The sequence below is a fragment of the Tursiops truncatus genome, chromosome 2 (genome assembly GCF_011762595.2).
Source record: "Tursiops truncatus isolate mTurTru1 chromosome 2, mTurTru1.mat.Y, whole genome shotgun sequence".
Classification (NCBI taxonomy): Eukaryota; Metazoa; Chordata; class Mammalia; order Artiodactyla; family Delphinidae; genus Tursiops; species Tursiops truncatus.
The window spans coordinates 98,871,648-98,884,825 of record NC_047035.1 but is presented as its reverse complement, the minus strand read 5'-3'; the positions used below and the strand labels follow the sequence as shown (position 1 = coordinate 98,884,825).

Here is a 13,178-nt window from a genome sequence, read left to right as displayed (position 1 = left end):
AGGTTTATACTAATGGAAGACACATGGCAGAGCTTGAAATAGAAATGCAGCAATTAACATCTCTGCCTGCACCTCACACCTAACACCTCATCACTCAACACTTTCCAACCTACTTCTGTCTGGGAGTCCTTTTAAACCTGCACAAGCTAACTTCCCTGAATGAAGTTAATTCCCCAAAGTATCGAAGTCGCTTCTTTTTCAATCTTGTTCACCTTATAATAGCTTTAAGCTCACTTACAGGGATGGATACCTTCACACCAAGAGCTTCATTATGTACTTATCATGCATCCTCTCCCACTCATCTCAAGTACTAAGGAGAATGACAACAGTGTCTAAAGTGCCTCCTTAACAAAATTAGGCACTAGGATTTAGAGAAATCAAGAGGAAGCATATTGTATACCTCAGCTTGGTATTTTAGTTTAAATAACATTTTGAATGATTAAAGAAATACACAGTGCCAGATAAAACAGCAGTTCTCTCTTTTACACATAACTCAATCTTTGTGACTACATTTTTAAATGATTTTATGAAGCCAGAAATTTTTTGAGCTCAATATTTTGGCAACTGCTAAGTCTGAGTGCTTAAGACATTTGCTGAATCTAGAGTTAATAACCTCTAGCTAGGCCTGATATTTTGACTAGCTAAAAACCTAGAGATCCGTCAAGGATTATTCTGCCGTCCTTTCATTTTTCTCCATTCAAAACAATATTACACAACATGCAAATACCACCACACTGGCTGCAGTCCAACCCTTGTGCAGTCTTAGTCCTCTGCTTGTGAAATAATTTTTTTATGTTCAAGTGAAACTACACACTCTGACATTTTGGGGGCAAATCCAGAGGATTTTGCCTACAACAGATATGTTCTTCAAAGGAGGATGGAGTTCTAACCTTCTTATAATTGCTGTTTGGGCTGAAATGTTCAATAATGATGGTATCCTATCATAACTCCATTATCTCATTTGAGACAGTTTATTAGGCAGATCTTTCTTTGTCCTTAACTGGAGACAATAAACAGAAACCTGGCATAAATTTCAAACAAAGTTACTTTGGATCCATGATTGCTATAATGTGAAATGTATCTTTCATAGAAAGGTGCACAAAATCTGGCAAGACCTACAAAACATGGTTAATAGCCACAAATTATTTTCATCTTTTTCTCAAGAGACAGGGAAAACATTGTATCCTAAGTGTCTGGGGTTTGATAGCCTATGAAGGGAAAATTGACAAGGGTCTCCTGAAACAGTGACCTTCAATCAAGCTATGGAAATGTTTTACAGTTGCCCTTCCTCCATCTTACCAACTCCACCTCCACACATGCTACAGACTCTTTAAACACTCATTATATGGCATATTCTTGCCTGGTCTTGGCCACAGCAAGCTATCAGTTAATTGACTATCTTCTAAACTGTTACTCCTCCCACAAATATTTTCACTTTAGTTAGGGACCTTTTAAGGACCAATGCAAGCTCAAGGCCTAATGAAATGAATCAAAAAATCATGACATTTTTGGGACCACAACTGATATGTCCCCTTAGGCATCTTTGGGTAGTTCTCCAGGCTGCTACTGTTTTATACTTTTCCTAGACCAGGTGTTTTGTTTGAATCAGAGCCTAAGTGGAGTGAGGAATGATGATAGTACCTGATCATCACTACAGCAAGACTTCCTGTACTCCAGCTCTGAAACTTCACATTTATTTTAGAATAACACAGCAAAGTATCTGAGCCAGTGGCAGAGACCTCAAGCACAGAGACTCCAAACTACAGTAGAAAAGTATTTTGTACCTCCACAAATTCTAAAAAGTATTTATATCCTTTTTGCACCACTGAGTTGAATAGAGGAATAAAGAAAAAATTTTTCTTTAAAAAAAGCTTTTAAAAACTCTTAAAAAGAAAGGAGATGTTTTCTCACTTCTGCTCCTTAGAACTGCATACTGCTACACATTCTGCTTGAAGGAGGAAATTAGACAGATGAAGAAGGAAACAGAGGTGATTAGCTTGTCACTGGAAAGGAATATTAAAGGATGGGAAAACAGAACACATTTGTCAGTTCCTTACATAACCAGGTGAAATAATTATATTTAATTGTTTCTGAATTATTTAACTATGACATACCCCCAAATCCTTAAGAAAGCCACATTTGTCCCTGAGCAGAGTATTTCAGTCCAATGTAAACTCTTGCCTATTTTTCTTATACAGAGGCTTTTAAAAAAGTAATTTACTATCTCTTTAGGAACTCATTGCAGTGGACCAGTGTTTAGGTGTGTTTATTTCTGCCACCCCTAATCGCAACACCAACTTTTCTCCAGCACACAGAGCTTCTTTTCTTTCTCTTTAATAAAATACTGAATGTTCTGAACCATAATATTTGCCCCTACTTCCTTCCTTGACCACAGATGGGTAGATGGAAGATTGTTGTCTCAAGTAAAACAGACAACCACAGAAAAAATTATTCTTAACATTTTTAGTTTTTAAAACCAGCTACCATGAAATTCATTTTCTAAAATGAGCAGAGGTGGTCATGTGGCTCATTTGTTTACTAGCTATGCAACAATTACACTTAACCTCTCTGAGCCTTAGTTTTCTAAACTGAAAAATGAGGATAACAATACTTCCTATTTCATAAGGTTACTGTAAAATGTGACAGCAATAATATGAAGTGTTAGAAGAGTTCCTTGCATATTATTAGCTATTATTCTTACGGGGTCACAAGAGTAGTGACCACCAATAATAGCACCAAGAAAATGGGAAAGAGTGGTATTTTAGTACTGAGTTGAAAGTTCATGTTTAAACTTTTAAAATTCTAGACTCTGGGCTTCAGCACAGGGCTTGGCATGGAATTAAATCTATGTCAGTGTAATAGAAAACCTCACTTGCCAAAAAAAACATAGTTGATAAAAAAAAGTTGGGTATCGGCATATATGATAAATTGGGAAGATCAATATGAACTCATAACTTTTTTTAAAAAGAACTATCTTTTCCACCTCTGCCTCTAAAATTATCAGCATTTTTGCCTATCAGTAACTCTCCTGTGTACCTAGAATTAACATTAAAGATTTCCTATTAAAGTGAACATTTTTATAATTATGATTATCTTTTTAAATACTTTATATTAATTTTTCTTTTGCATATTCTCACTTCCTTTCACAGACTCACATTTTACATCAATTCTTAAAATAATAATAATTTTTATTGTTATTTTCCTGCTCAAATATCATAGCTTGAGCAATGGGAACATTTAAGGGACTCCACACTTTTGGTTTTTGTTATTACTCCCCAATAAAATTAACCAGGAAATCTTGGAAGAAAGTAAACAGCATGAGGCCACTTTTAAAAAAATTTTTCCAAATTTCTACTTATTGCTCAAAGTACAAAAGAAGCATTCCAGGTGCATAGGTTAGTGGCTGGGGTGTTAGTAAATGACCGACCTAAAAGTCTAAAAGCCTGGCTCTCTTGCCTCAAGTTGGGAAAACTGTCAGTGTGATTTATATTCCAGAGGACCCAGCCCCATTCTTAAGTCAGACTTAACCTGCGACCTCATCATTGCATGCTCTTTCCCCTTCCCTATCCTGCTTGCTTCTATCCCTCTTTTTTTTTTTAACTCGTATTTATTATAGAAAAATCCAACAGATTTTATTACATTTGAAAACTTTGCCATGAACTTCTATGTTATTGTATCCATAGAAATCTAATCTATTTAATGTCCTAAAGGCTACATTTGTAAAACTGAGCTATATTTCTTCTATTTTTTTTAATTCCATTAAAGAGTCAAAATTAAATGGTCTACTCTTTTTTGATGTTAGAAGAAACTGTTCTTTATTAACATATGATTTAAAATACACATTTATAAACAGTGATTGTGTTGAAATTCAAATCTTTTAGATTGTTTTCTACTCATGATAGTTGTTCAAAACGTTTCCACAGGACTTATATGCTATTTTAGTACTGATCGCTGGTTGGTTTTCAGAATGGGTTCAGGTTTCCTCCAAGGTAACCTAAAAGACACAGGATTCTGGTGGCCCCTTGATGAAACATGCATCATTTATAATGATTTTCCACATGATTATCCCAAATAGCCACAGAAGAGCACAATTTTAGGTGTAAGTTTTCTTTAGAAAATGCTGAAATCTCTGCCCTGACTCAGTAAAAATGGTTCATCATTTGTATTGTTAAGTACATAGCAGAGCAGAAACTCACAATTGCAAATGCCACAGGAACCAGTGCCTGGGTAGGAAAAACAGAACAGTAATTGACAAATTGCTGGAGGCTCAGTACAGACAACTCTGAGGGTTAAAAACTCCAAAGAAATTCAGTCATGGAGGGTACCCACATACTGTGAGATTTACCTCTAGGACTCTGACCAGATTCCCACAGTATATAGTGGAGAGAAATCCCCTTGGTCTTTCTTCAGGGGGAGAGGAAAAGAAACCATTTAAAATACACCAGAGCACTGCACTTCTATCTCTTTTAAGTTTCTTCTGGAAGTACACTCCCTCAATAAATCCCCTGCATCTGAATCCTTGTCTCAGCTTCTGCTCCTACAGAGCCTCAGAATGTGTTAGGAATGGGCTAGGAAGTGGACTCTAAGGATGGTATTCAGGAGCTGAATCACTTGCTGGCCAGCTGCCAATGAGGACCTCACCCCTGTGGGTAGGTAGAGTATTGGTAGTCCTGGTATCCTGAAGCAGTAAAATCATTAAGGCTTCCCAATTGTGGCTAATTGGGATATGATCTGGAAGAAGATGCACTGGCTTGTTTAATATCTCTGGCATTTGAGAGGTACCGGAGAAGTAGTAATTACAAGGATTGTGGAATTGCCTAGTTGTTGCTGAACACCACCAATGTTTTGAAGTGAAAAAAGAAAATGATAGGCTAAAGATGACTACTCATCAATTCAAAGCAAAGTGTGAATACTAAAGATCTTATTAGGTAGCACTTAAAGAAGTCATCATTGGCTGAGGACCTCATCTTAAGAGTAGCGGAATTTTAGAAAATATTGCATTTTCAACCCTAGAAAGTTTCCTATGCCAAAATCAGGGCCCTGATATGGAAAGAATGAGACCCTGAGACTTGAGTTAAGGATTCTGGGTAGATCCAGCTCAGAACTTTGAACCCCTGGTATATCTGAACCCTCTGAGCCTACAGATATGCCCCATTCATTCTTGTTAGAAGATGAGCACTGCTCTGCTTGAAGAATATGCAGATGTTTCAAATAGACAGGTGACTTACAAAACAATGCTTACCCTTCTTGGGATCTGCCTCCAACTTATGTCCAGATCAATAACTAGAGTAAAATCTCAACATAATTCGGGAGTGTCGGGTTTGCTAAGGCAGAAGAGAAATGAGCAACAAATGAGCTGTAGCATCTCAATAACATGCAGTGACCCAAAACCGGGACCATATACATGGAAGTAGATCCTGAGGATGCTGAATCACAGGGAACAGAATATAAAGCGGACTGAAGAAGAGTCTGTTGATACACAGGCACTCTCCTATAACATTGGAATTAACACCCTGGCAAGGATCTTGACATCCATTTCTAGTACGTTTCTGGGATGGTTCTTAGAAGCTTTGAAAAAGCAATGGCCTATGTTAAATGAAGTGGAAAATTCAACAGCTAATTATATTGCCTGGTATGGCCCTGAAGACATGCTATTTACCAAAGCAATACAAGATGCAATGGTGAGGACGGGCTGCAGCAGCAGGGAGATGCTCAGTAGTGCCTGTTCTCTGTAAGAAGAAGCTGACAGTAAGAAATTTTGTAACACAACTGGCCTCCCTAATAGTGATGGTATAATCCTGGAATAGTAGAGGCCAGGTGGCAGCACCTAACTGTCAGAAGCAAGGTGGGTGTAATTATTCTCTTGGGTAGCAAGGCAACTAGGGAAGCCCAACTCACAGTAATTTATAGAACGTGATGTATCCAGGAGCTAGATAGGTATCCAACAAAGTATTACTCACTATAAACAATCAATCAGGGACATATATTACTGGATCAGCAAAAGATTGGGGTCAGCTGCCCCAGTAGGAAGAAAAAATCCCTTGCCTAGTTTCCAGATCTAAGACAGTTCTCAGACTCAGAACCCATCAATTAGGGAGGCCAGATCCCTTGAAGAAGGACACTGCAATACAACAGCAAATGTGTACCACAGTGATTCCCCAGTCCTCCCCCACAAAGACTTTTCTCAGGTAATTATAAACTGAGGAAAGGGAACACATACAAGTTTCTGAGGGATGTTGGATGTAAGGTCTGAATGAACAGAGTTGAACACCCCATGGCCCAAAACGTTATCACAACACCTCTGTTAGACTAAGGAATAGAGTTCTGTTAGAGTAAGGAAGTCAGATAAAAAATGGAATCTTGGCCTAAGTCCATCTCATAGTGCCTCCATTGGTTCCAAGAATAAAAATAAATATAAAATGATCTAAGGGTCATTTCCCTGGTATCTAAATACATAATTGGAGTGGACATTCTCAGCAACTGGCAGAACACTCACATTGGTTTCCTGACCTATGAAAGAAAAACCATTATAATAGAAAAGGCCAAGCGGAAACCCCTGATATTGCCCTCCCCATCCTTGGAAGACTGTAAAATCAAAAACAATACTGCTCTAGCGGGAACAGCAGAGATTAGTACCATCTTCAAAGACATAAATGATGAAGGTTTGAAGGTACCCATTTTTTTTGTTGTTTTGTTTTTTTCATTTTAAACATCTTTATTAGAGTATAATTGCTTTACAATGGTGTGTCAGTTTCTGCTTTATAACAAAGTCAATCAGTTATACATATACATATGTCCCCATATCTCTTCCCTCTTGCATCTCCCTCCTTCCCACTCTCCCTATCCCACCCCTCTAGGTGGTCACAAAGCACCGAGCTGATCTCCCTGTGCTATGCGGCTGCTTCCCACTAGCTATCTATTTTACATTTGGTAGTGTATATATGTCCATGCCACTCTCTCACTTTGTCCCAGATTACCCTTCCCCCTCCCCATATCCTCAAGTCCATTCTCTAGTAGGTCTGCATCTTTATTCCCGTCTTGCCCCTAGGTTCTTCTGACCATTTTCTTTTCTTTTTTTTTTTTAGATTCCGTATTTATGTGTTAGCATACAGTATTTGTTTTTCTCTTTCTGACTTACTTCACTCTGTATGACAGACTCTAGGTCCATCCACCTCACTACCAATAACTCAGTTTTGTTCCTTTTTATGGCTGAGTAATATTCCATTGTATATATATGCCACATCGTCTTTATCCATTCATCTGTTGATGGACACTTAGTTTGCTTCCATGTCCTGGCTATTGTAAATAGAGCTGCAATGAACATTTTGGTACATGACTCTTTTTGAATTATAGTTTTCTCAGGGTATATGCCCAGTAGTGGGATTGCTGGGTCACATGGTAGTTCTATTTTTAGTTTTTTAAGGAACCTCCATACTGTTCTCCATAGTGGCTATATCAATTTACATTCCCACCAACAGTGCAAGAGGGTTACCTTTTCTCCACACCCTCTCCAGCATTTATTGTTTGTAGATTTTTTGATGATGACCATTCTGACCAGTGTGAGATGATATCTCATTGTAGTTTTGATTTGCATTTCTCTAATGATTAATGATGTTGAGCATTCTTTCATGTGTTTGTTGGCAATCTGTATATGTTCTTTGGAGAAATGTCTATTTAGGTCTTCTGCCCAGTTTTGGATTGGGTTGTTTGTTTTTTTGATATTGAGCTGCATGAGTTGCTTGTATGTTTTGGAGATTAATCCTTTGTCAGTTGCTTCATTTGAAAATATTTTCTCCCATTCTGAGGGTTGTCTTTTCATCTTGTTTATGGTTTCCTTTGCTGTGCAAAAGCTTTTAGGTTTCATTAGGTCCCATTTGTTTACTTTTGTTTTTATTTCCATTTCTCTAGGAGGTGGGTCAAAAAGGATCTTGCTGTGATTTATGTCATAGAGTGCTCTGTCTATATTTTCCTCTAAGAGTTTGATGGTGTCTGGCCTTACATTTAGGTCTTTAATCCATTTTCAGTTTATTTTTATGTATGGTGTTAGGGAGTGTTCTAATTTCATTCTTTTACACGTAGCTGTCCAGTTTTCCCAGCACCACTTATTGAAGAGGCTGTCTTTTCTCCACTGTATATTCTTGCCTCCTTTATCAAAGATAAGGTGACCATATGTGCGTGGTTTATCTCTGGGCTTTCTATCCTGTTCCATTGATCTATATTTCTGTTCTTGTGTCAGTACCATACTGTCTTGATTAGTGTAGCTTTGTAGTATAGTCTGAAGTCAGGGAGCCTGATTTCTCCAGCTCTGTTTTTCTTTCTCAAGATTGCTTTGGCTATTCGGGGTCTTTTGTGTTTCCATACAAATTGTGAAATTTTTTGTTCTAGTTCTGTGAAAAATGCCAGTGGGTAGTGTTGTATGAAAGGAGAGAAGGTTAGCACTCCCCTTGAAGGTACCCATTTTATTCATCTGTAACTGCCCTGTCTGGCCTCTAAAATAAAAGGAGGATAATATCTCGAATTTAACTAAGCAGTAATCCTAATTGTAGCTACTATAATGGATGTGATATCATTGTTATAGTAGATTACCACAGCCCTTAATAAGTGGTATGTGGCTATTAATCTGAAATACGTGTTTTCAATACCTAGAAGCAGGAGGAGATTAAGCACTTTGCTTTTACGTGGAATGGACAATAGTATACATTAATGGTCTTGCTCCAGGGTTAACTCTCCATTAAAACATAGTGGAGGGCTTCCCTGGTGGTGCAGTGGTTGAGAGTCCGCCTGCTGATGCAGGGGTCATGGGTTCCTGCCCCGGTCCGGGAGGATCCCACATGCCGCAGAGTGGCTGGACCCGTGAGCCATGGCCACTGGGCCTGCGCATCCGGAGCCTGTGCTCCACGGCGGTAGAGGCCACAACAGTGAGAGGCCTGTGTACCGCAAAAAAAAACAAAACAAACAAACAAAAAAAACATAGTGGAAAATACGTGGACCATCTGGACTTCCCATGGAACACCACACTGTTCTATGACATTAGAGATTTCATGTTAGTTGAACTTACTGCCTAAGAAACAGGCAAGTACTCTGTATACCTTGATAAGACACATGCACTCCAGAGTATAGGAGACAAACCCTATGAAAATTCAGGCCTACCCATGTGAGTGAAGTTTTTAAGGTCTGGGGCTTGCTGAGACATCCCCTCCAAATTAATATTGAGATCTATTTCAGGAATGGGTTTAATTTTCCTGCCCAAAGTGCCTCAGACAACACCACTATACAAAGGATCACTGTCTCAGATGAAGTGAGCATTTTTACAAAAGAGATGTGGTGGTGGACCCAGAACCATGAGAGTCACTGGTCCTATCACATACTGTATCCCTCCAAACCTGCAGGCCTGATAGAGAAGTAGAACAGACTTACGAAAGCACAGCATCATGTATGCATGGGCATAATTCTTCAGGATAGGGTTCACACAAATCAGTAGCCATTGTATGGGGATATTTTCCAAACAGGGGAACCCAGGTTGTGGAAGTAGGAGTAGCTTTCTCTACTAGCGCCCCAAGTGATTTCTGTCACTGCAACTTCATGCTCTGCAGGCCTAGAGGTTCTAGTTTGCATAGGGGAAATGCTTCCAAATAGGAACACAGTAATAAGAGTCATTAAACTTTACTATGAGGCTACTGCCTGCTCATTTTGGATTCCTTGTGCCAAGAGGCTGGCTGTCAAGGAAAAGAGTCCCTGTACTGGCGGGGTAACTGACTTGGATGAGGTAGCATTGTGTTACACGATGCAGGGGAAGGAAGCCTATTCTGCACTTAGCTGGTCCACTGGAATGCCCCTTGATAACTTCCCTAGGCAATTTTCATAGCAAATGGACAAAGCCTAAGCGTCCACAACCTAAGACAGACATGGTAACTCAGGACTTAGATCCCTCAAAGAAGGGAGTCTGGATAGCCCCACCAGACAAGCCACCTAGCCCAGCAGAAGGGCTAGTTGAATGTAAAGGAGATATAGGATCTGTGGAAAAGGAGAGACATGATGAGTTTCAAGATCAAATGCAATGTTAGGATTTGGAATTTTTCCTACTAACCCTGTTGTAAATTTCTCCAGGAAAAAAAAAAGAGTAAACAGAACCCAGGATAAACTGTCTCCAGATGAAGTTATGTTTCTCAGAATGTTTCTGAGACTACACTCCTATAAACCTCCCACATGCACATCTCCATCTCAATCTGTTTCTCAGAAAACCTAACTTAATATCATACCCACTGAACAAGTTGAGATCATGAGGATATGATGCATAATTTAGCACTGCTATAAACTAACAGACAACAAGGGTTCTGAGGAGAAAAGAAAGTACTCCAACTATATAACCACACACGGGAAGCCGTGATGGCTCTGAACTCGTGGTACTCAGCTCGAATCCAAATTAATCTTCATAAATATAAAGAAATGGATCCTAAGTTGTGGTAGTGGTGTTAAGTGAAACACATGAAGTTGAATCTCTGTAACCTAAATGGCTGTATCTTGTGATATAATCACAAGACATAATACAGTGTTTTGAACTCAAATTTATCTGAATTAAGTAATATTCCTAAACTGCAAAGCAAGTATGAATCACTGGCATTTGAATACACAGCGTTCTTTCCCACACTGTTTATACCTTTTAAGCACATTATCATAATAAACATATAGTTGAGCGGCAACTGAACCAAGTATAAATTCAGTGTTCAAATGAGACTGAAATAAAGCATCTCCCTGAAGAACAGCAAAAACCTGGAGTCAATCTAAGTGTCCAACTAGAGAATTAGTTTAATAAGTCATGGTATAGTATATCATAATTAGTGATGATATGAGTAGATTTATATTTATTGACAGAAAGATATGATGTATGGTATTACTAAGTGTCAAAGCAGGCTGCAAGTTAATATTGTAGAATACCTTATTATTATTTTTTTTGTCTGTGTTGGGTCTTCGTTGCTGTTTGTGGGCTTTCTCTAGTTGAGGCGAGTGGGGACTACTCTTCGTTGCAGTGCACAGGCTTCTCGTTGCGGTGGCTTCTCTTGTTGCAGAGCACAGGCTCTAGGTGCACAGACTTCAGTAGTTGCAGCACACGGGCTCAGTAGTTGCAGCACATGGGCCCTAGAGCGTGCAGGCTTCAGTAGTTGTGGTGCATGGGCTCAGTGGTTGGGGTGCGTGGGCTCTAGGGCACGTGGGCTTCAGTAGTTGTGGCTCGAGGCTCTAGAGTGCAGGCTCAGTAGTTGTGGCACACGGGTTTAAGTTGCTCTGCGGCATGTGGGACCTTCCCAGACCAGGGATCTTTCCCGTGTCCCCTGCACTGGCAGGTGTATTCTTTTTTTTTTTTTTAATAAATTTATTTATTTATTTATTTATTTATGGCTGTGTTGGGTCTTCGTTTCTGTGCATGGGCTTTCTCTAGTTGTGGCAAGCAGGGGCCACTCTTCATCATGGTGCGCAGGCTTCTCACTATCGCGGCCTCTGTTGTTGCGGAGCACAGGCTCCAGACACGCAGGCTCAGTTAATTGTGGCTCACGGGCCCAGTTGCTCCGCAGCATGTGGGTTCTTCCCAGACCAGGGCTCGAACCCATGTCCCCTGCATTGGCAGGTGGATTCTGAACCACTGCGCCACCAAGGAAGCCCCGGCAGGTGTATTCTTAACCACTGTGCCACCACGGAAGTCCAGAATTACCTTATTTATGATAACTTATAGTCATATAAATATATATATATAGAAAAATTCTGAATAGAATTACATCAAAATTTTATTCATTAATAATTATAGTTATAATTATTTTGATTATTATCACAGATGCTGCCAGTGTCCCATGTAGTACTGCAGCCAACTTCTAATGCTTCCTCTGTGTCTGACAGCTTTTTATTCCAGAACTGTGGAAGACAGCTTGTCTGGCAGCAGGCTGAAAATGCTGAGGTAGTAGCTCACCCTTGAGGTGACCTCATTCTGAGGCATTTTTTTACAGCATTTCTCAGGATTTCTCCATGAGATTTCTCTTTAGTAGCCCACTGTCATATCTGGCTTAATAACACACCCTTCACTGGTTGGATTCTCTTCGTTAAAATACTCCTCCATTCCCATAAGTACTCTGCATTTCCGAAATAATCTGCTTACACTCAAATCCTTGTTTCATCTGTTTCTAGGCATACTCATACGAAGATATCTATCTGTAATTTTCAAATACTTCTACTAAAGCTCAGATGATTTATGTAAAAATTTAATAAAAGTTTAAAAAACATTTTATATATGATGTTTTATAAGTCAGATGTAAAAATACATAAACAGAAGGAAAGTTAAAGAAAAGTTAAAGAACACAGAGTTCTTTCTGTGTTCTTCAATAAAGATATTTGTCTATAAGTGTTTGTTTTAAAGCTGTGATGGGGGCATGAAAACTACTTTCAAATATTTAAAGGGCTAATAAGTAAAAGAAAAATTGATGTATTCATCATGATACTAAAGAAACCATAGAAAAAGAGCCTAGTGGAAGTCACAAGGAGAAGAATTTCTATTTAAATAAGAACTGTCTGGCAGTTAAAGCTGCTTCAAACTGGAATAAACTGTCTCTGGAAAAAGAGCATTTTTGTCAGTGACAAGTGCCAGACTGTGAGCGGAACCTGGCTGACTCTTGACGGGGGCAGTTGGCTGGAAGGATCTTTAACATCCCTCTCAACTTGGAGAGTCTCTAATTCTGAGCCTAATTAATCAAACTATGTGGATATCTGGGAATCATTTATGATTTCTTACTAATGATACTAGGAGTACTGAATTATTTGGAACCATATATTCATTCCTAGACCTTCAAATGTGAGATAAGGGATCACTGTAGCACTTTGTACAAATGGTAAATACACATTCACAAAACATAGAAGTGGAAAAAGATTTAGGAGTCTGGATAAATCATAAAATGTGGATCCAAAAATGTTAATTTAAAAATTGACATTATTGACACTGACTTTAGTCAGACCATGAAATAGGTCTAGTTTCATACAATTTTCCGGCATTTGAAATATGTAAGCCAGAGACCATCAAGAAGTGGTCAGTTTGGGGCTTCCCTGGTGGTGCAGTGGTTGAGAGTCCGCCTGCCGATCCAGGGGACACGGGTTCATGCCCCAGTCCGGGAAGATCCCACATGCTGCGAAGCGGCTGGGCC

At 39.2% G+C, this 13,178-nt stretch overlaps 1 protein-coding gene and 1 pseudogene across 7 annotated transcripts in view; one reads left to right on the top strand and one right to left on the bottom strand.

Moving 5' to 3' along the window:
* TEX9 (testis expressed 9) overlaps positions 1–13,178 on the bottom strand; it is a 215,369-nt gene that overhangs the window by 99,522 nt on the left and 102,669 nt on the right. The gene's annotated exons all lie outside the window — the stretch shown is intronic.
* Positions 8,410–8,463, top strand: LOC117311494 (U6atac minor spliceosomal RNA; annotated as a pseudogene).